The sequence below is a fragment of the Lathyrus oleraceus genome, chromosome 2 (genome assembly GCF_024323335.1).
Source record: "Lathyrus oleraceus cultivar Zhongwan6 chromosome 2, CAAS_Psat_ZW6_1.0, whole genome shotgun sequence".
Classification (NCBI taxonomy): Eukaryota; Viridiplantae; Streptophyta; class Magnoliopsida; order Fabales; family Fabaceae; genus Lathyrus; species Lathyrus oleraceus.
The window spans coordinates 481,177,444-481,201,448 of record NC_066580.1 but is presented as its reverse complement, the minus strand read 5'-3'; the positions used below and the strand labels follow the sequence as shown (position 1 = coordinate 481,201,448).

Below are 24,005 nucleotides of genomic sequence, written 5' to 3'. Positions count from 1 at the left end.
TTTCGTAGAGTCTGAGCCAATATAAGATGAAGATAAAAAGTTTCTTCATATTTAACATGTGGTAAAGTTAAAGTCGTCTCCTTACTCTAATAAGGTTTATGTGTTCGGGTGAGGGTGGAGGTGGTGGAGGAATTGGAACAACCTTAGAGTTTTTCCAATTTGAAATGATATTGATGATTTGTTAAGGTACATCAATTTCAACTATTTCTTGAAATGGTAGGTGTGTGTTGACAAAATAAACAATTTTAGAGTTAGTTTGAAAAGACAAAGAATGAGGAATTTGAAGTATTGGAAAAAAAAATTGGTTTGTGTGTGAGACAGACTTTGAGTTAGTTAGGATCGGATATGATTGATGTGTTATGTGACTAAAGTAACATATATTTATAATGAAAAAATAAATTAAATGAAAAGACATATAGAATAATTTTAATGCAGGAGGGAGGGAGGGAGAGAGAGAGTTTACTTATTTTAATATTTATGATTGATTTTTTATAATTTTTTTAATTTAAATAATTATATATATTATAAAATATTTATAAATTGCATATTTGGTTTTGACTACCGATCAATTGAAGAGTTATACTTTGGCTGAGATTGAGAGTCTATTGCAAAGTAACAATAGAAGTTTAGAAAAGTATCCTGAATGCCTCAGCCTGATAGAGCGTTGTTACCTGATAGGCAAAATAAATTGATTTATGATGAGTTGAACTATGATAGATGCTCATTAGCTGAAGAGCATCGTAGATTGATGTCAATAATGACCACTCAACAAAGGAGGATATATGATCGTATCATGAATCGGATTGAAGAAAATAGACAGGGTCTTTTTTTATGGTTATGGAGGAACCGACAAGACGTACATATGGAGGGAAATTTCTGAATCATTAAGGTCAAGGGGTGAAATTGTTCTAATTGTCGCATCAAGTGGCATAACTGCATTACTAATTCCTGGTGGAAGACTGCACACTTAAGGTTTGCTATACCTATAAATGTTTGCTATACCGATTTAATACGGCGTGCAAAGCTAATTATATGGGATTAAGCGCCTATGATGCACAAGCACTGCTTTGAAGTTGTTGATCGTACTTTGCAAGATATAATGCATAAAAAAAGGATATCCCATTTGGAGGAAAAGTTGTAGTGTTAGGCAGATATTTTTGTCAAATTCTTCTATTCATGCCAAAGAGAACAAGACAAGAAGTTGTAAATTCTACTATAAACTCTTCGCATATTTGGAGTTATTATTAAGTACTTACTTTAACCACAAACATGAGACTTCTAACTGGAAGTTTAGACACTGAAATTGAATAGAGAAAGACATACTACTAGAAAAACAGTTATTAGCGTCGGCCGTTTGAAAACGCTAAAGGTGAAAAAAGGGACATTAATCTATGTTTAGTGTCGGTGTAGCATCAGTGTCGGGTTTGGATAAAAGTTACGAAGCTACTGGGTAGCGTCGGCTAGAGATAAGTCGAGGCTAACCAGCGTCGGCTAAACCGAGGCTAAGAGGACACTAAATGCACTGACGCTACATTATTTCAAAAACATAAAAAAAGTCAACAGTTATGCTTAGCGTTGCCCAAGCCTACTCTAAAGTCAACAAACAAAAGTCAACATTTTCTAATAGCGTCAGCCAACCAACATTAAAGTCAACTTACAAAAGTAAAAAAAAAACGATAGCATCGACTTCTCCAACCCTAAAGTCAACATAGAAAAGTCACCAATTATATTTATCGTTGCATAGACCGACTCTAAAGTCAATAAAGAAATTCAATAAATATGTTTAGAATAGGCTCGACGACTCTATAGTCTACACACAAAAAGTCAACATTTTCTAGTAGCGTCGGCTTGGTCGACTCTGTAGTCAACCAAGGAAAATTAATGGAACTAAATAGTATCGTCCAACCGAATCTAAAGTCAACCGAGGAAAGTAAATGAAACCTTTTAGCATCCATCAAGCCGACTCTAAAGTCAAAGTCAATCACGAAAAGTTAACAACAATGTGACTTCAACTTCAAAGTAAATTAACCTTCAAACTCCTACACATTAACACAAACTTGTTGGGGACTTAGTTTTGAATGGGAGATCCATTTTTCAAATATATAGTGCTCAAAACCGCAACAACAAATACTTTCTCATGAAGCCAAACTCAACTGCAGATACTCCCCACCAAAATGCCTCAGGTTGGAGTACTCACGCTTCTGGCAGATCATTTCCATATACACAATTTTGTAAAAACAAGTTACATCAGTATTAATGGCTTTGCATAAACTTGTGATAATGAAAAAAAGAGTTAGCTTTGATGTTGTTTTCTGCTACAATACTTGAATCAAGTAAGCATAAGCCTCTCCATCCCGCAAAAAGAAAGCATTAAAGATAAAATAGAACCATGGCAGCTTAGAACCATGTTGTATATGTTTACACTTTACATCTATCAAACATGTGCTATGAAGAAAATGTGTCCCACAATGATTCAATATTCAACTATGGTATACGATAATATAGTGAATTTTTTACTAGAAAACTACTAAACACTGTAAAGGACAACAGAACAAAAGGAGGTTCACAGTTTCGTCACTGATCAAGTAGATCAGAACAAAAGAGATTCATAAGGAGTACTACAATATTATTTCATTAAACTTTATACACGTATACATACCTCTTTAATTTCTTTCTACAGTTTACGCTGCTATATATTGTTATATATTTATAATTTTACATGATACCTTAACTACTTAATTTTATCATTTCTTACAATTTATATTAGAGTAAATAAACATTCAATAAGAATTAACATTTCCCTCACTTCACTAGTACACAAGCATTTACATGATTAACACACTTATTAAGTTGCAATCACAAAATAAATCAGATTCAACAATTAGCTAATTACATAACAATGTACATATCAAACCAAATAAAAAAAATATTATAAGGATAATACCTTAGTTCCATGAGTACGAGAAACAAGGGTTTTGCTAACATTCTTAACGTGGAAAACTGAAGAAGCTTTGATATCATACCAATCCTATTTAGCAAAGGGATCTGCTCTGCAAATTCAGAGAAAACAAAAAGATCAAAACACATAATTGAACGTCAACACAAAATGCAAAGGAAAGATATATTATTGTCGTAAAAAGTGATATTTAAAAAGTTGAGAACTCAATCTTAGATCCACATTTTCCATGGGGGAAAACAGGACATTGAATGAAGTTAGATCCAGAAGTATCCACACACAAATAAACTTATAGCTGACTGTTACCAGATGAATCCATATTGCGTTCAATGAATCGAGTCAACCCAACTCCCTTTTCTATAGCTTCTTGGATATTGCTCAAGCTGTATGAATTTCCATTAGCTTGTATCCCTAACACAAAATCAATGTTTATAAGTAACTTGAGATATCATCTCACAAAATCAATATTTTGTCCTTAAGTCATATATTTATCTGCACTAGTAAGAGTGATCGCTCGACTTTATGAGTCGAATTGGGGTACAAACTGCAAGTGCACAGTTCTATCGCGTAGTTTTAAAAGATATCGATCCCACAGGGACTTATGAATCGATATACCGTTATCTAAGGTTACTTCGTAAAGCTAAGGCAAGTAACACTTTGATTTTTGGGGGAAAAAACTAAAACTAAAATAGGATCTAAAGTTAATATCTAATAAGCGGATATCGGTACGTAATTCGTCGTAATTAGGGAATCAATTCTTTATTGGTTTCTTGGTTTTAAAAATAAATCTTTTCAGTTAACGCTATTGGTTAAAAGTTTTATCTCAAACTCTCGCTCTGTTGAATAAACTATGATTTTATATTAACGTAGCTGTCACTTATAGTTAAGTCAAAAACCACTTTTTGAAAACAATAGAATCCGTAGAAACTCTTTTTAAGAAAACACTAATCGTTTAAACACCCTTATCTCAAACTCTCGCTCTGTTGACTTAGGTTATATAATTAAATTCAAATGCTTAACTCTCGCCCTCACATTCAATCTTTAAAAATACTTTTTGAAAAAGGTTAGAATTTAATTAACTCTAAAAATTGCTCTCGCCCTGATCTAGAATTAATGTCCAATTTACACTGTCCAGTCAAAACTTCAAACTCTCGCTCTATTGATTTTAACTTCTTTATGTCTTTTACTTTCGTACAAAAACTTTGTTATTAAACCTGTAAATTGAGACCGTAAAAAGAGTGATTTTAATTCATTCCGCTTACTTTACGTACCGATACTGTAAGACCCCAATTTTGGCCCTAAGATCCCTCAAGGCATCATATCATATCATTCATTGCCTCAAGGATCATTGTGCACCTTTGCTGGCCTCCTAGTGGGTGGGCTATCTTGTGAGTGTGATTCTTGATCACCAAGCATGTATTGCATTTGTATATCATTGCTTTTCATTTGTTTACTAACCAAAAGTACAAAAATATTGTCATCTAACCTTGTTTCTTGCAGATGAAGCAAACTAGGTCAAAACAGTCAAATCATTCATTGAGCAATGGATGGTGGCCATTCTTGAAGAATTTGGGCACCATGATCATTCATCAAGAGTTCATATGAGTTGTGACATCATTTGGAATCAAGATCTCAAGAGAAAGAGGCTTGAAAGTCATCAGAACATGGCTCAGTCAACCAAAACCCTAGCAAAGTCAACTGTGGTCAACTGTGCATTTAATCAGGAATTGGAAGGTGTGAGAGGGTTGGAAAGGTCTCATTCATGTCCATACAAGCCTCAATTGACATTTCAAACATCCACAGTGAAGGATTTGAGGTCATACAAGAAGTTTCCCAAAATAGCAATGACCTGTAATTTTCAACTACCAAAAATGGAAAGTTCTTCTCCTCAAATTTACATGTCCAAGCAAGCTTCAAATCAAAATTTGTCCAACATGAAAGTTTAAGATCTTGCTCTTGCCTTTCCAAAAAGTCCAAGAACACTCATTTCTCATGTGTGGTTGGCAAGTTATGATCAAATCATTTTCATGAATTTTGGAATTTCAAGGAGGCATAACTTTCAAACCATTTGGCCAATTTGAGTGATTCTTTTTTGAGCAAATCCCATTTGACATGTATTATCATAATGCATCATTACATTTCATCAAAAATCATCACATAAAAAGGTCATTTTTCAAGTGAACCAATTAATTTTTGGTGGGAAAAATAGTGATTTTCAAAAGTACATGGGATTTTCATGCCAAACCAATTTGAATAGCTTCTAAACATGATTTATGACTTGCTGCAAGCAAAAGTTTACTGTTCCATTGGTTCAAGGTGAGAAAGGGCAATTTTGCCAATTGACATAACATGAGCTTCTTGCTAATCACTTCCAATTTGGCTTAATCATGTTTAGTAGCTGGATTAACAGAAGGTATAAGAGCCTAATCATAACAGAAAATCCACATCCACATTCATTTTCTCAGATCCAAATCCAAAAATCTCAAAATTCTCTCAAAATTCTTCAAACTTTTTCTCACTTTTTCCTTCGAATTTCATGATTCTTTTTGGTTTCTCTTGTGTTAATCATCATTTATAGGTACTATTGCTCATCTGTTGAAGGAGAAACCACGAGGAACTTGGCTGAATCGCAACTGTTAACATCTTGAGCTTCCATGGCAGTTTGAAAGTTCTTCATCATCAAGCATTTCTGAGCTAAAGAACACACTCCATTCATCTTCCTAATCATCATTGGACTTCTGTTTTCAACTTCCAAGCCTCGAAATCACCAGAATCAAGAACTGCACATTCATAAGGTGAGATTTCAAAACCTTCGATTCTTGAAATTAACATGTGGCTTAGGTAGATCGTGGAACATAGGTTACACTGCAACTTAGATCATGAATTTTCATTAGGTATTTATGAAGTTATGTGGATCTGAACATTTGAATGTGAAACTTAATTTGATCGACCCGTGAAGCATGATTAGAATTAGGTTAATTGCTTGTTAGATTAGTGATCTACATGATGTGATGATTCGATTGGTATATGGCATGATGATTTTTGTGATGATTTGCTGTTGACCAGTATGAACATGAAGAACACGATGTTGTGTTCAAATTTTCACTTCAGTTTTCGCGTTTGATCTGCATTTCCTGTGCCTTGCGTTCAAATTGTGTTTCCCGCGCCCGGCAGCGAATCACGCGGCGCCATGTGGATTAAATGAAACGATGCGTTTCATTGTAACGCAGCGTAATTACAAGTTTGCCATTCGCAGCATTAATTCATTTTATTTCCTTAAATGTTTATTTCATTTTTCATCATAAACTTCAAAAATTCATAAATAATTCTTGGATGATCCAAATTGTGTGGGGATTTTTTCATCCATCTTTATTTTTCATCTAGTTTTTTATGAGCATGATAACACAAGTTGTGCACGGATGGTTTTTATTTTGGCCTAATATCTTTGTTCATGTATGTTTCTTGCATATGTTTTGCCATTTCATTCATGAAATCTTGATGCTTGCTCCAAAATGCTTGAAATTTTACATGCATGATCTAGACTCATTCCTGGTGATTTTGGTATATGGTTTGCTAATTTTGCATTTCTGGATTGAGAGATATGATGTGATCTTCATGAGTGTGACAATGTATGTCACACTAGGTTTTGTCCAACTTCTTGAATTTTGTTTCCATGCTTATGCTATGCCAATTGCTCTGAATTTTTGCATGTGATTACTTCTGTATGTCTAGTTTGAGCATGATTTTTTGGTAGATTTTTATATTCATTCCCTATTTGATTGGGATTTTGCTTTGCTGTTTGGTCATTTGTGAATTCTTTTTGAGTGTGGAACTTCCATGCTTTGTGAAATTCTCATGCCTTATCATATGAAGCTGAAACTTTGTGGATTGATTTTTAACATGTTTAACTTCATTTTGGATTTGGTGTGGTTCATTTATCTTATGCCATTTCTGTTTTACACTTGCCTAAAGTTGATACATGATTTGTGGCCTTGTTTGAGTTTGTTCTTGTACACTATGACTTGTTGAATTTAATTTCCATACTTCCTCTGGTCCAAATAGCATGAAATTTTATATGTAGCTCATTGAATGTGTTCTGTTTAAGCTTGAATTTTCTGGGGATTTATTGAGCTATTTTGGTATTGGTTTGATTGTGATCATTCTGTTTGCTCCAATGTGATTTCAAAATGCATAGTTTGACATGTTTTGTGTATGAATTGGATTTGGTGCATAGTTTTGATGTGAGACCAATTGGATTCTACTCTTGTTTGATAAATCTTGATTTTGATCAATTTTCACTTGCTGTTTTGAATTTTTCACCTCCTTTTGACCCTAGGCTTGTCCTAGTGGTCCTACTTCTCACATTTGAGTTGTTTTTTCAGGTTAAAGAAGCAATTGCTTTAAGGAGTTTAATTCAAGTTGATTGAGTTTGGTTTAATTGATTGTGATGAACTAACTTGGTTTGTTTTGTAGGATGCTAACTCATTTGCTTTGAGTTTGTGCTTTGCACATGTGATTGATTGTGTTGACTGTTGGTTCATAACTTGTCTGTTCTGACTTTGTGATTGGGATACTGATTATATTTGATTGATTTCAGGTACCATAGTTGCTTTAGTTCCTTTGAGAACTTGCTATTGTTTTGCTTTGCTTAAGCATTAAGGTAGACTCTCTTGTCTCCATGTAGTCTGGAAGACCTGGCTTGTTATTTAGCCAGGCACCTGTCTGAAGTCCTCCTTAAGAGGCGATGTTTGTGATTGTTTAAATTTGTCCCCAAGCTGGTAAAGACCTCATGTGAGGCAATTGGTAGACAAAAGAGATATGTAGCCTATCTCCTACTATTTTGTGAGTCACTCACCTTGCTCACACCACATGTGTTGACGCATAGTGAGTAAAAACCCAAGATCTATCGAGTCTAACTTGTGGAGAGAGTTCCATCTTTCTGAACTCCCACACCTTCTGATATTCAATGCTCTCCCTGACCAGGGATAAGAGTGATGAGGCACACCCCTCATATCCTTTCATCTGCTTCACCTTGGCTCTCAATGTCAAGGTTAAGAGCACCATTTACCCTATTCCAGTTGACTTTTTAAGTCTAACCCTTTGATTGAGCCTAATTGTTTGGTTATAGTGAGTGCTAAATGACTTTGTTTGATTGATTGCTTGTTGCATTTGTACATACTTGCTTGCCTTTGTGCACTTATCATCATTGATTGTTCATTATTGCATGATCATCATTGCATATCTTGTGGTTTGTTTGAGTTTACCCATTGAGGACAATTGTAAGACCATGTTCTTTGGCCATTGTTCCTATGATTTGGAAGGGATAGAGTGTAAGACCATTTCATTGGTCACTCATGTCCATTGCTTAAATGCTTTTGTTTGTTTGTTGTATGTGAGGATGCAATTGTAAGACCATGTTGTTGGCGTTTGTATTCCCATGATCATCCTTTGGAGGTTGGTATAAGTCCAGATAGATTGGCATCTGACATCCAAGTTTTATTTTACCTTAGGAGATTGGTGTAAACCCATTTATTGGTATCCGATATCCGTTTTTGCTTTGTGAGATTGGTATAAGACCATTGATGGCATCCGGTATCATTGTTTTGTTTTAGGAGATTGGTGTAAACCCATTTATTGGTATCCGATATCCGCTTTTGTTTGTGAGATTGGTATAAGACCATTGATGGCATCCGGTATCACCTCGCTTTTATTTGCTTACTTGCATTGTTGCTTATTCCTAAGGACACACTTGAATCATCTTTTATATGATCTCAAGAGGTGAACCTTTCTAAGAAGTTTTACATTCCATCATCCATACCCTCTTTATCCTAACCCTTTTCACACTTAGCTTTCAAAGACTTTGACTTGTTGTGCAAACATCTTCATGTCTTTTCAAATTAGAAACCTGGACCATAAGTCCTTGACTTTTCAAACTTCACTTTTCATAACACTTTTTTGAATCAATCTTAATCATACCTTGACAATATTTTGTGAATATTCATAATCAATTAACTTCACTCATTCAATTGTTTTGGCTTTGTCCATTGTTAATATGTTTTCATACATTAGCCGTAGGTTTTAATTACCATAGTGGTTGATGTAAATCTTGCCTTATCCTTAGTGAGTTGATTGTAAGTCTTCCATACTTATTATAGGGTTAACCCCTCACTAGTATGTTGAAGCCGTCCTCGCATGGTGGATTGTTGATTCAGGTTGAGTTTTCTCCCATTGGTAATGAAAAGCCTTAGTGCTTGTGTTTTAAAATGAACTCACTAATTTTTGGAAATCTTTTAGCCGAACTACAGCGTTTTGATCCTTACCTTTGATGGAAGGTACGTAGGCAACGGGTTCATCCGTTCAAACACAAAAATAATTAACTTGTACATTCTTTTCTCATCATCCCATTCATGTTTGCACAATATGTCAAAACAAATAAACATTTTATACAACAAGTGTGAAAAGGGCTCCCTAGGAGTACCTAGGACGTGATGGGTGCCTAACACCTTCCCATTGCGTAATTTACCCCTTACCCAGATTCTCTGATCTTTTTCATTAGTTTTCTACGTGTAAAACTTCTTAGGTTTTTGTTCGCTTTTTAACCAGTCCTTAGGATAAATAAAAGTGCGGTGGCGACTCGATTCATTGTACACTTTGCTTATGGTTTAATCAATAAATCATATAGCGACGAATACACCGCTACAGAAAAGTGGCGACTCTGCTGGGGAGAACATTAGACCTTCCCTGGTGGTATTGCCTACTTTTCACCCTTGTTGGATGATATTTGTTTATGTGTTTTTTGACATATTTTTGTACAATTTGGGATAACTGTATTGATTGTAATGTTTGAATTGCTTGATATACAATTGCTGTTTGCTTTGGTGATCTCTGTGAGATGAGTTCTATACCCGAACTCGAGTGCACTCTAGGATAGGAGAATGGCGTAGTCTTGTTGACTGGTGTGGAGTATTCCTTAGCCAGTTGACTTGCGAGTCCATTCACTTGGTGGAGGTCATGTTGGATTAATAATGTCACACAATCATGTGCCTTAGAAGCCAAGGACCTTAGTTTACCAAGCCCATCTTGGCCTATTTTTTAGGACGTAGTGCGGAGGTCGTTCAGATGTAAGATCTGATGCGATTGTTACGCGATACTACACTCATAAGAGTCTCTCTTGAGAATATTTTTGGAATACGAGTATTCGTTCCTCCGATAATATCCGAAAGAGGGGACGATGATTATGGGAACCTCTGGTAGAACATGTCTGGCAGGTTTAAACCCTAGTACACTCCCTTTGGGTGGTTCTTAACCGAGACTCCATGCTCGTGACTCTCAGCAAACCCGTGATTCGTGGTTGAGTCGTTCAAATATCGTTAATATCAATGGAACTTGGGTATTGATAAGGTGTAAAACCTAAATCTACCAAAATGGATGATTGATATTAAGGATGATTGAGCCGGTTCATGTACCGTTAATATCAATGGAACTTGGGTGTCGATAAGGTGAAAACCTAAATCCACCAAAATGGATGATTGATATTAGGGATACAATGAGCTTTCCCACGACCTTTGTTTGGTGTGACTTGCTTGATCCTTGAGTGTGATTGTTGCATTCATGCATTCATGCATTCATCTGCATCGCATGTCATCAAAAAAAAAAAGGAAAATTTTCAAGGAACTTAAAAGGGTTTATTTGCAAAATTTTCAGACATGGAAAGACCAAAAAGGCATACAAAGAAGTACAGCTTTAAGCAGCCCGATGTGAAAGAGTTAAGGAATCTGACATCTTATGTATTAGATCCCTTGGGTTTCAAAGCTCGCTATGGGAAGCTTCTGCCTCTGTTGACTACTCAGGTTGACGAAGGGTTGATGAGTACTCTGGCTCAGTTTTATGATCCTCTGTATCACTGCTTATCATTCCCGGACTTCCAGTTGCTGCCTACTTTGGAGGAGTATTCTCACCTTATTGGGATCCCAATTCTGGATCAGGTGCCGTTCAGTGGCCTAGAGAGTATTCCGACCGCTCGAGAGATTGCAGATTTGTTGCACATAGATGAAGCTTTGATTAAAGCTAATCTGACTACCAAAGGTGGAATTCAGGGTTTTCCTTCCGAGTTCCTCGTCGCTCAAGCTACCATCTATGGGAAGGCCATGAGTGAGGATGCCTTTGAGGCTTTGTTTGTGCTGCTCATCTATGGATTGGTCTTATTTCCCAACTTCGACAAATTCGTGGACATGAACGCCATTAGGATCTTCTCAGTTCTTAATCCCGTTCCGACTTTGTTGGGTGACGCTTATGTCTCTTTGCACCTGAGGAATGCAAAGGGTGGAGGAGTTATTGTCTGCTGTCTACCTTTGCTGTACAAGTGGTTTATTTCGCACTTGCCGCAGACTCTTGCCTTCAAGGAGAACAAACAATGTCTACGGTGGTCTCAGAGACTCATGTCTCTCACTAATGACGATATCTCTTGGTATGATCGCGTGTATGATACCGTTCAGATCATTGACTATTGTGGTGAATTCCCTAATGTGCCTCTTCTTGGTACATGTGGTGGGATCAGCTACAATCCCATTCTCGCACGACGTCAGCTTGGGTTCCCCCTAAAGGATAAACCTCATAACATTCTGTTAGAAGGTGTATTCTTTCAGGAGGGTAAAGATCCCCAAGGCCTGAAAGCCAGATTTGTCCGCGCTTGGCGCAAGATCTGCAAGAAGAGTAGGAATGAGTTGGGTCCGAAGAATTGCATTGCTTTGGAGCCATATACCTCTTGGGTTAGACAGAGAGCCGCTGTGTACTTGATGCCATATGATCATCCGAGACCTACACCGTTGGATGTGGTTGGGCCTTCAACCCTCCCTACCCAACGTGTAGAGGAGTTGAGAGAAGAAGACCTTTCACGTGCTTGGATCCGTGAAAGTGAGGAATTGCTTCAGCAGCTTAAGGAGAAGGATGCTATGATTGAGTTTCTTGAGCATCGAGTGATCGACGATCCCAATGATACTTGGACTTCTCTGCTTCCTCAGTCTTCCAAGTTTTGGAAGAGGAAGTATGATCATCTAGCTAAGGAGAAAGCAGATATGGAAGCTGCCTATGAGAGAGAGATCAAGAAGCTGTGTGTTTCTCGTCTTCCAGCATCCCGAGCTACTAGGGATCCATAGGATGTTATTTTCCTTTTCCCCTTGTAATATGATCAGAAATGTTGTACTTCTTTGTCTCGATTATATTGAATGAGATATTTTTCATAATGATGTAAATGCTTTAAAAATTCAAAATTTGCAAATAAATACCCTAAGGGTTCCTTGAAAATAAACAAAGCATATGCACAAGCACTTCATGCATCATTTTGCATAAGCAGGTACCTTGTTTCTGGTCTTCTTGTTCTGACTCTGTGTTCTTCATTTATTTTGAAGACAAGCTGACTCACCGGTACTATACAAGAGCAAATTCTGCAAGAGTTATGGATCAGCTAGAGCAAGAGAACCGAGAACTGAAAGAAGAGGTCGCCAGACTTGGCGCTTTGATGGAGCAACTTCTTGCTGCTCAGAATCAACCTGCTCAACCGCCTGCAACTCCTGTCCAGAGGACAGCTATTTCTGAGATCGTGGTTCCGACTGTGCCAGCCAGTGCTTATTTTGGGTCTCACACCATGCCAGCCGGGTTCCCTTGGGGTATGCCTCCGGGTTTCATGCCGGATATTCCTACTCCAACCTTTGCTCATATGCCGGCATCTAGCCCGGTCCCTGTTGCTGCTCCTCCTGTCGTGCATACCATGCCGAGGGTAGACGACACCATCTATCATTCCGAGCCGTCTGAGGGCCCGGATGTTAATGAAAAGATGGATGCCATGAATGACCAATTCCTTGAGCTGAGGAAGGAATTGAAGACTCTTCGAGGTAAAGATCTGTTCGGCAAGTCTGCTGCCGAGTTGTGCTTAGTTCCCGGTGTGAAAATACCGATTAAATTCAAAGTGCCTGACTTTGAGAAGTACAAAGGGAACACCTGTCCACTTGCTCACCTGGTCATGTACACCAGGAAGATGTCAACCCAAACTGATAATGATCAGCTGTTGATTCATTATTTTCAAGATAGCCTGTCTGGCGCCGCGCTCAGATGGTATATGAGTTTGGACAGTGCTAATATCCGATCCTTCAACGACCTTGGCGAAGCCTTCGTCAAGCAGTATAAGTATAACGTCGATATGGCGCCTGACCGTGATCAACTCAGGTCCATGTCGCAGAAGGACAAGGAAACCTTCAAGGAGTACGCCCAGAGGTGGCGAGAGCTGGCTGCTCAAATTACTCCTCCGCTGGAAGAGAAAGAGATGACTAAGATCTTCTTGAAGACTCTTAGTTCTTTTTATTACGAGCGGATGGTCGCTAGTGCTCCCTCTGATTTCACCGAGATGGTGAATATGGGGATGAGGTTGGAAGAAGGTGTCCGTGGAGGACGTTTGGCGAAAGATGAAGGCTCTTCTAGCAAGCGGTATGGAGCATTTGCTAAGAAGAAGGATGGGGAAGCACATGCTGTGCAATCCCATGGAAAATTAAGGAAACCTCCTGTTCAGAGGAAACCCGCACGTCGTGCCGGTCATCAGCACCAGGTGGCTCATATAGCACCTATATTCAGAGATAATCAGCAGGCTCAGCATCAGCAACAATATCAACAGCCTCAATATCAGCAACAGCAACGCCCACAGCAACAGGCTTACCAGCCTCGTGGAAGCACAACCAATCAGGCCAACTTGAATTATGATAGGAAGAAGATCAGCTTCGATCCGATTCCGATGTCATACGCAGAGCTTTATCCTTCCTTACTGGAAAGAAAATTGGTTTCTCCCAGGGATCCTCCTGCTATTCCTGCAAACCCACAATGGTGGTATAAACCAGATCAACATTGTGTGTATCACTCCGGAGCTCCGGGCCATAATATCGAAAATTGCTATCCACTCAAGACTAAGGTTCAAGACTTTATGAGATGTGGGATTTTGAGCTTCGAAGATTCAGGCCCAAATGTCACTAAGAACCCATTGCCTTCGCACGGGAAATCTGTGAATATGGTCCAGGGATGCCCTGGGAAATATAAGGTCAAATATGTAAGTCATATTCGACAGTCGTTGGTGGAATTACATCGTTTGCTGTGTCAGTACAGCCACATGGAGCATGACCACGACAAATGCCGCATCTGTTCGGTGAACCGTCTGGGTTGCAACCAAGTCCGCAGAGAATTGCAAGAGTTATTAGACGAAGGAACCATTGAGATTCTGCAGAATCGCAATGTCGATGAGGACGAACCGGAGGTTAATGTTATATCCCCCGTGTTCAAGTTACCCGAGTCTGTTGTTATTCACTATGATAGCAGCAAGCCGAAGGCTTCTCCCTCCTTGGTGATTAAGCCTGCAGACCCCGTGCCTTATTCTTCTGACCGAGCTGTGCCGTTCAGATATAACCCAGTGGTTGTGCAAGATGGGAAGGAAGTGCCTTTGCCCTCAACTGCTGTAACCAACATCGCTGATGTAAGCGGGCTGACCCGGAGTGGTCGTGTTTTCTCTGCACCTGCCAAGGCTCCTGTTGCTTCTGAATCTGCTGAGCGCCCGGTGAGGACCGCTGTTAATATTCAGAATCCGGCACTTGATGTTGCCAAACCCTCCTCCTCTGTACAAAAGGCTCCTACTTCTTCAGTTGGCCCTAGCGGCATTATGAGTGAAGAATCTGATGAGATGCTGAGGCTCATCAAGAAGAGTGAGTACAATGTTGTAGACCAGCTTCTACAAACGCCATCCAAAATCTCCATACTATCCTTGCTGTTGCATTCAGAACCCCATAGGGAGGCTCTGCAAAAAGTCTTGGATCTGGCGTACGTTGATCACGACGTCACGATCGAGCAATTTGACAGTATAGTTGCAAACATCACTGCTTGCAACACTTTGAGTTTTAGTGACGCTGATCTCCCTGAGGAGGGAAGAGACCACAACATGGCTTTACACATATCTCTAAACTGCAAATCAGATGCTATGTCCAACGTGCTGGTGGACACTGGATCATCCTTAAATGTATTGCCAAAATCCACACTCTCTAGATTGTCATATCAGGGTCCTCCTATGAGGCAGAGTGGTGTTGTTGTGAAGGCATTCGATGGGTCGCGCAAGACTGTGATTGGGGAAGTTGATCTCCCAATCAAGATTGGACCTAGTGATTTCCAAGTTACCTTCCAGGTAATGGATATCCACCCATCTTATAGTTGTCTCTTAGGCAGACCATGGATTCACGAGGCTGGCGCCGTGACATCCACCCTACACCAGAAGCTGAAGTTTGTCAAGAACAAGAAACTGATTGTGGTAGGGGAGAAAAGGCTCTCCTGGTTAGCCACCTGTCTTCTTTCTCATATATTGACGCAGAGGATGAAGTTGGAACTCCGTTCCAAGCTTTATCTATTGATGAACCAATTGAGAAGAAGTCTCCATCATTCGCTTCCTACCGTGATGCAAAACTGGCCATTGAATGTGGTGCAGTAGCTGGTTTAGGGAAGGTGATTGAGCTTGAAGACAACAGATCCCGGGCTGGCATTGGCTATTCGTCTGGGGCATATAATGAGCAAGGTCTGTTCACAAGTGGAGGATTCATCCATGATGATCAGCCTGAAGATGAAGCTGCTGCTATCTTGGAAGAGGATGCAGAGAATGTGAACAACTTCGTTATTCCTGGTGGTGTCTGCCACAATTGGGTCGCTGTAGATGTTCCTACAGCCATCCATAGATCAGAGTAATTGTTCACTTTGTTTAAAACCCTTCTCCCATGCCAAAACGAGAAGTGATGACATTGTTGGCAGCATATATACAATGATGTTTTCATTCAATTAATGCATTGTTAAACATTTGTTTTTCCGTTTGTTTTCACTTTTTGCTTTTTGCATGAAATCAGTGATCACAAAAAACCCATAAAAACAAGAATAAAAGCAAACATTTTTCATCTGCATAATGATTTGCTTGTTTAAATTCTAAAGTTTTTCATTAACCAAAATCATTATGCAGGTTGATCCTAAAACCCATTGAACATAATGATCTAACGCCATCTCCCAATTTTGAATCCCCTGTATTCGAGGCAGAGGAAGATGATGTTGAAGGAATTCCTGATGAGATTTCCCGTCTCCTTGAGCACGAGAAGAAGATCATTCAGCCGCACCTTGAAGATTTGGAAACAGTCAACTTGGGGTCTGAGGATTGTGTTCGTATGGTGAAGATTGGGGCACTTCTTGAAGAGTCTGTCAAGAAGGATTTGATTGAGTTGCTACGAGAATATTCCGATATCTTTGCTTGGTCATATGAAGACATGCCAGGTCTAGATACAGATATTGTGCAACATTTCCTGCCTTTGAAGCCTAAGTGCGTGCCAGTGAAGCAGAAGCTCAGAAGAACTCATCCTGATATGGCAGTGAAGATCAAAGAGGAAGTTCAGAAGCAAATTGATGCGGGGTTTCTGGTGACTTCTACATTACCCTCAATGGGTGGCCAATATTGTGCCTGTTCCTAAGAAGGACGGAAAAGTCCGTATGTGCGTTGATTACAGAGATTTGAATAAAGCTAGTCCTAAAGATGATTTCCCTCTACCACACATCGATATGTTGGTAGATAATACAGCTAAACTCAAAGTCTTTTCCTTTATGGACGGATTTTCCGGATATAATCAATTCAAAATGGCACCCGAAGATATGGAGAAGACAACATTCATCACACCTTGGGGAACATTCTGTTATCGAGTGATGCCCTTCGGTCTGAAGAACGCCGGAGCCACGTATCAACGAGCAATGACTACCTTGTTTCATGATATGATGCACAAGGAGATAGAGGTCTATGTTGATGATATGATTGCTAAGTCCCGAACGGAAGTTGAGCATATTGAGCATTTGTTGAAGCTTTTTCAGCGTCTGAGGAAGTTCAGACTTCGCCTGAATCCGAACAAATGTACATTTGGAGTCCGTTCCGGCAAGTTGTTGGGTTTCGTTGTCAGCGAAAGAGGTATTGAGGTTGATCCTGCAAAGGTCAAAGCCATACAAGAGATGCCTGCACCCAAAACTGAGAAGCAAGTCCGAGGTTTTCTTGGCCGCTTGAATTACATTTCCAGATTTATATCCCACATGACTGCCACATGTGCGCCGATATTCAAGCTCCTCCGGAAAGATCAGTCTCATGATTGGACCGAAGATTGCCAGAAAGCTTTCGACAGTATCAAGGAATATCTGTCCGAACCTCCGATGGGTTGTGTACTCGGTCAACAAGATGAATCAGGGAAGAAAGAATCTGCTATATACTACCTCAGTAAGAAGTTTACTGATTGTGAGTCTCGGTACTCAATGCTTGAGAAGACATGCTGTGCTTTAGCTTGGGCTGCTAAGCGTTTGCGCCAGTACATGATAAATCATACAACTTGGTTGATATCCAGAATGGATCCAATCAAGTATATTTTCGAGAAGCCTGCTTTAACCGGGAGGATTGCCCGTTGGCAGATGTTGTTGTCTGAGTATGATATCGAGTATCGAGCTCAGAAAGCCATTAAAGGTAGTATCTTGGCTGACTATCTGGCGCACCAGCCAATTGAAGATCATCAGTCTGTTCAGTACGACTTCCCAGATGAAGAGATTCTGTATTTGAAAATGAAAGATTGTGATGAGCCTACACTTGATGAAGGTCCGGAACCTGGTTCCAGATGGACGATGGTGTTTGATGGCGCTGTAAATCAGTATGGAAATGGAATTGGGGCAGTAATCGTTACTCCTCATGGCACACATGTTCCGCTTACAACAAGGCTAACTTTCAAATGCACGAATAATATGGCTGAGTATGAGGCCTGTATTATGGGACTTGAAGAATGTATTGATTTGAGAATCAAACATCTTGATGTGTATGGTGATTCGGCCCTAGTTGTCAATCAGATTAAGGGTGAATGGGAAACGAATCAGCCAAGTCTCATTCCGTACAGAGATTATGCAAGAAGGATTTCAACTTTCTTTACAGAAGTTGACTTTCATCATATTCCTCGAGAGGATAATCGGATGGCAGATGCTCTTGCTACGCTTGCTTCCATGATTGTTGTCAAATATTGGAATGAAGTCCCTAATATTGCCATGATGCGCTTGGATAGACCAGCTCACGTATTTGCAGTCGAAGAAGTAAATGACGACAAGCCTTGGTATTTTGATATCAAGAATTTCCTCCAGAACCAGGTCTACCCGCCTGGGGCATCTGTGAAAGATAGGAAAACTTTGAGAAGGTTGTCAGGCAGTTTCTACCTCAGTGGTGAAGTGCTGTATAAAAGAAATTTTGACATGGTTTTGCTCAGATGCGTGGATAGACACGAAGCAAACCAGTTGATGACTGAGGTCCATGAGGGTTCATTTGGTACTCATTCCAATGGATATGCCATGGCTAGAAAGATGCTGAGAGCAGGCTACTATTGGCTGACAATGGAGTCTGACTGCTGCAAATATGTGAAGAAATGCCACAAGTGTCAGATTTATGCGGACAAGATTCATATTCCTCCGACACTCCTGAATGTGATTTCATCACCATGGCCTTTCTCTATGTGGGGAATCGACATGATCAGCATGATTGAACCGAAAGCGTCCAACGGACACCGGTTTATTCTCATAGCAATTGACTACTTCACCAAATGGGTTGAGGCCGCTTCGTATGCGAATGTGACCAGACAGGTGGTTGTGAAGTTTATCAAGAACCAGCTGATTTGCCGTTATGGTGTGCCAGATAAGATCATTACTGATAATGGATCTAATCTGAATAACAAGATGATGGATGAGTTGTGCGCTGAATTCAAGATTGCACACCATAATTCCTCTCCCTACAGACCTAAGATGAATGGGGCTGTTGAGGCTGCTAATAAGAATATCAAGAAGATTATCCAGAAGATGACAGTTACGTATAAAGATTGGCACGAGATGCTGCCATTTGCTTTGCATGGTTATCGTACATCTGTACGCACTTCAACAGGGGCAACCCCTTTTTCTCTTGTTTACGGGATGGAGGCTGTTCTCCCAGTAGAGGTGGAGATCCCATCAATGAGAGTCTTGATGGAAGCCAAGTTGACTGATGCTGAGTGGATTCAGAGTCGTTACGACCAGTTGAATCTGATTGAAGAGAAGCGATTGACTGCCATGTGCCATGGTCAGTTATATCAGCAGAGAATGAAGAAAGCATTCGATAAGAAGGTCAAGCCTCGCGTGTTCCGAGAAGGTGACCTCGTGCTCAAGAAAGTCTTGTCTTTTGTGCCCGATTCCAGGGGCAAGTGGACTCCAAACTATGAGGGTCCATATGTTGTTAAGAGAGCCTTTTCAGGCGGTGCTTTGATACTTACAACAATGGATGGGGAGGATTTCACTCGTCCTATGAATTCAGATGCAGTCAAGAAATACTTTGCCTAAAAAAAAGTATATGCAAATGAAAAACAGAATAGCTCGCTAAGTTGAAAACCCGAAAGGGCGGCTTAGGCAAAAAGGAGCGTCTCGGTGGAGAACCCGCAAGGGTAATCCAGGCAAAAATTAGAGACTTGAAAAAAAAAAGTATATCTTGCATCCCGCTAGATTGAGTACCTCACCCTGGGGCAATCTAGGCAAAATTAGGGATTCGGCAAGTAACTGCATCCTGACAAGACTTTCTGTTCCACAGCCGTCTTTTCGTCAGAGGGTTCTCGATTCGTCGTCGACTGAAGCTTCGAATACATCGAGATTCAAATTGGTAGAGAAAGGATCATTATGTTCAATGTAGCCCTCTTCCAATATATATCACTGATTTCAAATTTGTACAGATCTATGGAGTCTTGCCATTTGCAGGCTACCATTCCATTCCATCAAATAAATTTGAGCTTTTTATCCAATTATTTGCACTCTTATTTGTTTCAATTCAACAAATGTTTTGCATGTTTTAATTGATGAAATGTCATTGTTTTAAACAAATAAATTTTTTCAAATGGTTGTTTTAAACAAAGTGAATATTCACAATGATGAAAGGATACTCAGGAATGTCTCAGTGCTCTCCCGAGGGTGGTATGATTCCCAACAGGTAAGACAGTTGTTCATATTCCTGACATTTGATTGTATCCTCTTTCTCCCGCTGTTGTTGTTGGGGTTGTTCCCCAAGCAGAGGTGGTTGTGGAAGACTCAGTTGCTTCTCCAGCAGTAATCTCTCCAACATGGTTGTTCTCCTTGTGGTAGATTCAGTGGTTGATGGATTGATATCCCAGTACTTTACCACTTTTCCCCCAGCATTTGTCGCAAGCAGAGCTGTTGATGGGGTTGTTCCCCAGTATAGTCGCAAGCAGAGATTTTGTTGAAGACTTCGCATTCTTCTCCAGCAGTAGTCTCTCCCCAGTGCAGTCGCCAGCGGAGTTGTTGTGTCTCTCATCAGCCTGGTCGCTTTCCATCATTCCCAGCTTAGTCTGCAGAATGGTTGTTGTGGCAGTTTCTGCCTATTGAAAGCTCTCTCAATCCCCAGTAGGGTCGGTTGGTGGCTCTAGCATTGGAGTGATTTCCTGATTTGCTTTTGATCCTCAGTAGAGTGGCTTGTTGCAGAATCTACTTGTGTGATCCGTCGGATGTATGTTCTCCCCGAGTAGAGTGGCTTGTTGCAGAATCTACTTGTGTGGTGCTTTCTCCTTCAGTGGTTTGTGCTCTGAAAGGATAGCTGATAGCTTTTCCCCAGTAGAGTTGCTTGTGCAGTTAGATTCTACTCGGATGATTCTCCTGCAGTGGGTTGTTCCCCGGAGTTGTTTGGAGTTGCTTTTGCAGCAGTTCTTGGTTGAGCCATGAACTTTTGTTTCTCAGTTGATGCTGGGATCCCTTACAGATATCCTCAGAATTCTCCTGATCCCCTGCAGTACCCGCAGATCTTTGCTTTACAGCATGCGGATCTCTAGCAGATTGGCTTTCCAGTTGGTCTTTCCCCTGGAAGTATAGTACCGGGCGTTTGATTCCTGGGCCTGTTGTGTTAGAATTGTCTGTTTTGTCAGCATTCATCAAACATAAATCACGCATATTCATGCATATTCATAAAACATTCAGATATTCATGTTGCATTTTTGCCATATATCTTTTGTTTGTTATCTCCTGCTTTGGGTGATATAGATCTCTCTATAGATCTTCCCAAGCATATGTCGGGTGGTTAAATCTCTCCATATAGAGTCAGCCCATAAGCAGAAAGTGTCTGTATTTTCCTTCTGCAGTTCCCCACTGAGATATCTCCTCGTGGATGACGGTTTCTTCCGTTTCGTCCCAACACATATATTGGGATGAATTTTCCTATTGAGCTATGTCCTCATAGGATGTGTTTTGATTCAGTCTGTCTTTTCGGATCAATCCCGAATCGGCGTCGTGTCAGCTGTTTTTTTTGTGCTGCCCTGTGGAAGAAATGAATGGTTTGCCCAGTAACCGGCATCAATTCATTTATCCCCAACGGAGTTTTTTGGGCCTCTACCCAGTAACCGGTAGTTGTAAGTCCTATGTTCTTGCTTCTTGATGGAATTTGTGGTTATATACCTTTTATTCCTCAGCAAGAGTTGTTGGGTTTCTACCTGGTAGTCGGTAGTCGTAAATCCTATTTGCCTGCTCTCCAGCAGTTTGTGGTTTGTTATAAACCCTATTTTGTTTCCCGTGCGGATTTGTGATTCATTCCATCCCCACACGGAGTTGTTGGTCTTCTACCCAGTATTCGGTAGATGTAAACCCTAATTTGTGGTTATTCCCACCAGAGTATGGCTACTACCCCGTATTCGGTAGTTATAAGTCCTATCTTTTTTCCCCTAGCAGAAGTAACCTTTGTGGTTCGTGCTGGTTGATGATGGATCTTCTGTTGCTGTGGTTTTTATCTCCAACAGAGTTTGCGTTTCCCTGTGGAATAAGTTGAATAAGTGCTCGATATTTGGCCTTCATTCACCCTATCCCCAGTGGAGTTTGTGGTCTTCTACCCCGTATTCGGTAGTTATAAATCCCATGTTGTGATTGTTCTCCCCATCGGAGTTTGTGCCTTATGGTACGAGTGGATAATTGCCGGATGCTTGCAATTTTATCCCAGCTGAGTCTATGGTTTCTACCCAGTAGTCGGTAGTGTTAACCTCTTGTTTCCTCAGCCAGATTTTGGTATTCTACCCCGTATTCGGTAGTTGTAAACCCTAATTTCTCCCCTTTTGCAGAGTTAACCTTGTTGTTCATCCTAACTGATGATGGTTACTCTTTGTGGTTATCTTCATTCAATATTTGATGTTGATATTCCTCCCTTTGCTTGTGGATAATTGTCGGATGCTAGCAATCTATCCCCAGCAAGTTGTCTTCTGGATCATTGCCGTATGCTCGCAGTGTTATCCCTTTGGAAGTTGCCAGTGGGTCTTTTCACCGTTTGCTAGTGATTTGTCATCATTATATACCTAGTTTTGGTATCCCGATGCCTTTCTTTCCGGTTGATTTATCCTTTGTTAACCCAGTAACCGGTTGTGGATAATCTTCCATGCGAGTGTGTTATCCACGTTCTGACGGTAATGGATAATATATCTCATGCACTCTTCAGTCGAAGCCTTTTGTGTTTCCCTAGTCGAGTAAGATTCGTTGTTTCCCTTTGCGGGGTCGAATATTTGTTGTTTGGATAATTGCCGGATGCTTGCAATTTATCCCCTTTGAGTTGTCTTTCGTTTACCCGGATGCTTGGTACCGATTGTCTCTCCTTTGGTTAGTCACCTATTATATACTTCAGTATCTCTGGTGTCTTTTCCTTTTCGAGTATATTATTCACGGTCTTCCGGTAATGAATAATATATCTCTTTCACTCTTTGGTTGGAATCCTTTGTTGATCTTCCCCAATAGAGTAAGATTCGTATTCTTCGTAGAATCGAATACCCATCCTTTAACCAGTTTGTGTTTTGGATGATGAGTGTTTTGGCATATATACCAATCCACGTTTTCGGTAGATCACCTATTATATACTCCGGTATCCCTGGTGTTTCTTACCATGCGAGTGTATTATCTACGGTCTGTCGGTAATAGATGATGTATCTCATGCGAGTATTCTATCCACGTTCTGACGGTAATGGATATTATATCTCATGCACTCTTTGGGTTTGTGTCCCCAGTTGAGTAAGAATCGTTTTCCTGTTGTGGATTCGAATGTCCATCCTGTAAGTCGATTTGCTTTCAAGCCCTCCTTTCGGATGATGAGTGTCTTGGCATATATACCAATTCACGTTTCGGTAGGTCACCTATTATATACTTCGGTATCTCTGGTGTCTCTTCCTTTTCGAGTATATTATTCACGGTCTGCCGGTAATGAATAATATGTCTCATGCACTCTTGGGTCAATCTGTTGATTGTTTTCTCCGCAGAGTAAGATTCATATTCCTTGTGGAATTGAGTATCCATCCTATGAACAAGTCTGCTTTTCTAGCTTTCTTCAGGATGATGAGTGTTTTGGCATATATACCAATTCACGCTTTGGTCGGTCACCTATTATATACCTCGGTATCCCTGGTGTTCCTTCCTTTCTGCTCCCTATTATGACCTTGGTCCCCTGTGGAGTCAGATTTGCCTGAGTTGATGTACCTTTTTCAGGTCTTTCTCAGATGTTTGGATTGATTGATATCTCTCACCCTTATACCGGTCTTAGATATTCATTCTTCCTGAGTTTGTTGCCCTTATACCGGTAACATCTCATCCTTGGCTTCCCCTGGAAAGTCTTTTCTAGATTTCCCCAGCGGATTTGTGTTGCTATTTGTGTTGCTGTATTGGTGTTATCCCCAGTACGTGCATTGTGTGAGTCAGCTTGAGTCTTTCCAATGGATGTGTTTCCTTTGGAAATCCTCTGATCCCCAGTGTGAGTCCTTTACTTCCCCCAATAAGGTCTCCAGTCTGTTTTCTGTGTTCCCTAAATCAGAGTCGTGTCCTGCTCACGCATTCTTTTTCTTTTATTATCCCCAATAAGAGTCCTGTTAGAGTCTCTGTGCCTGGTGAGTGTATTACTCCGATGGATCGTCTTTTCTTCTGTGCGAACTATATCCCCACAGAGTTT

At 40.2% G+C, this 24,005-nt stretch overlaps 1 pseudogene; it reads left to right on the top strand.

The window, feature by feature from the left end:
- Positions 1-539: 539 nt before the first annotated feature.
- LOC127123857 (uncharacterized) overlaps positions 540-24,005 on the top strand; it is a 43,190-nt pseudogene continuing 19,724 nt past the window's right edge.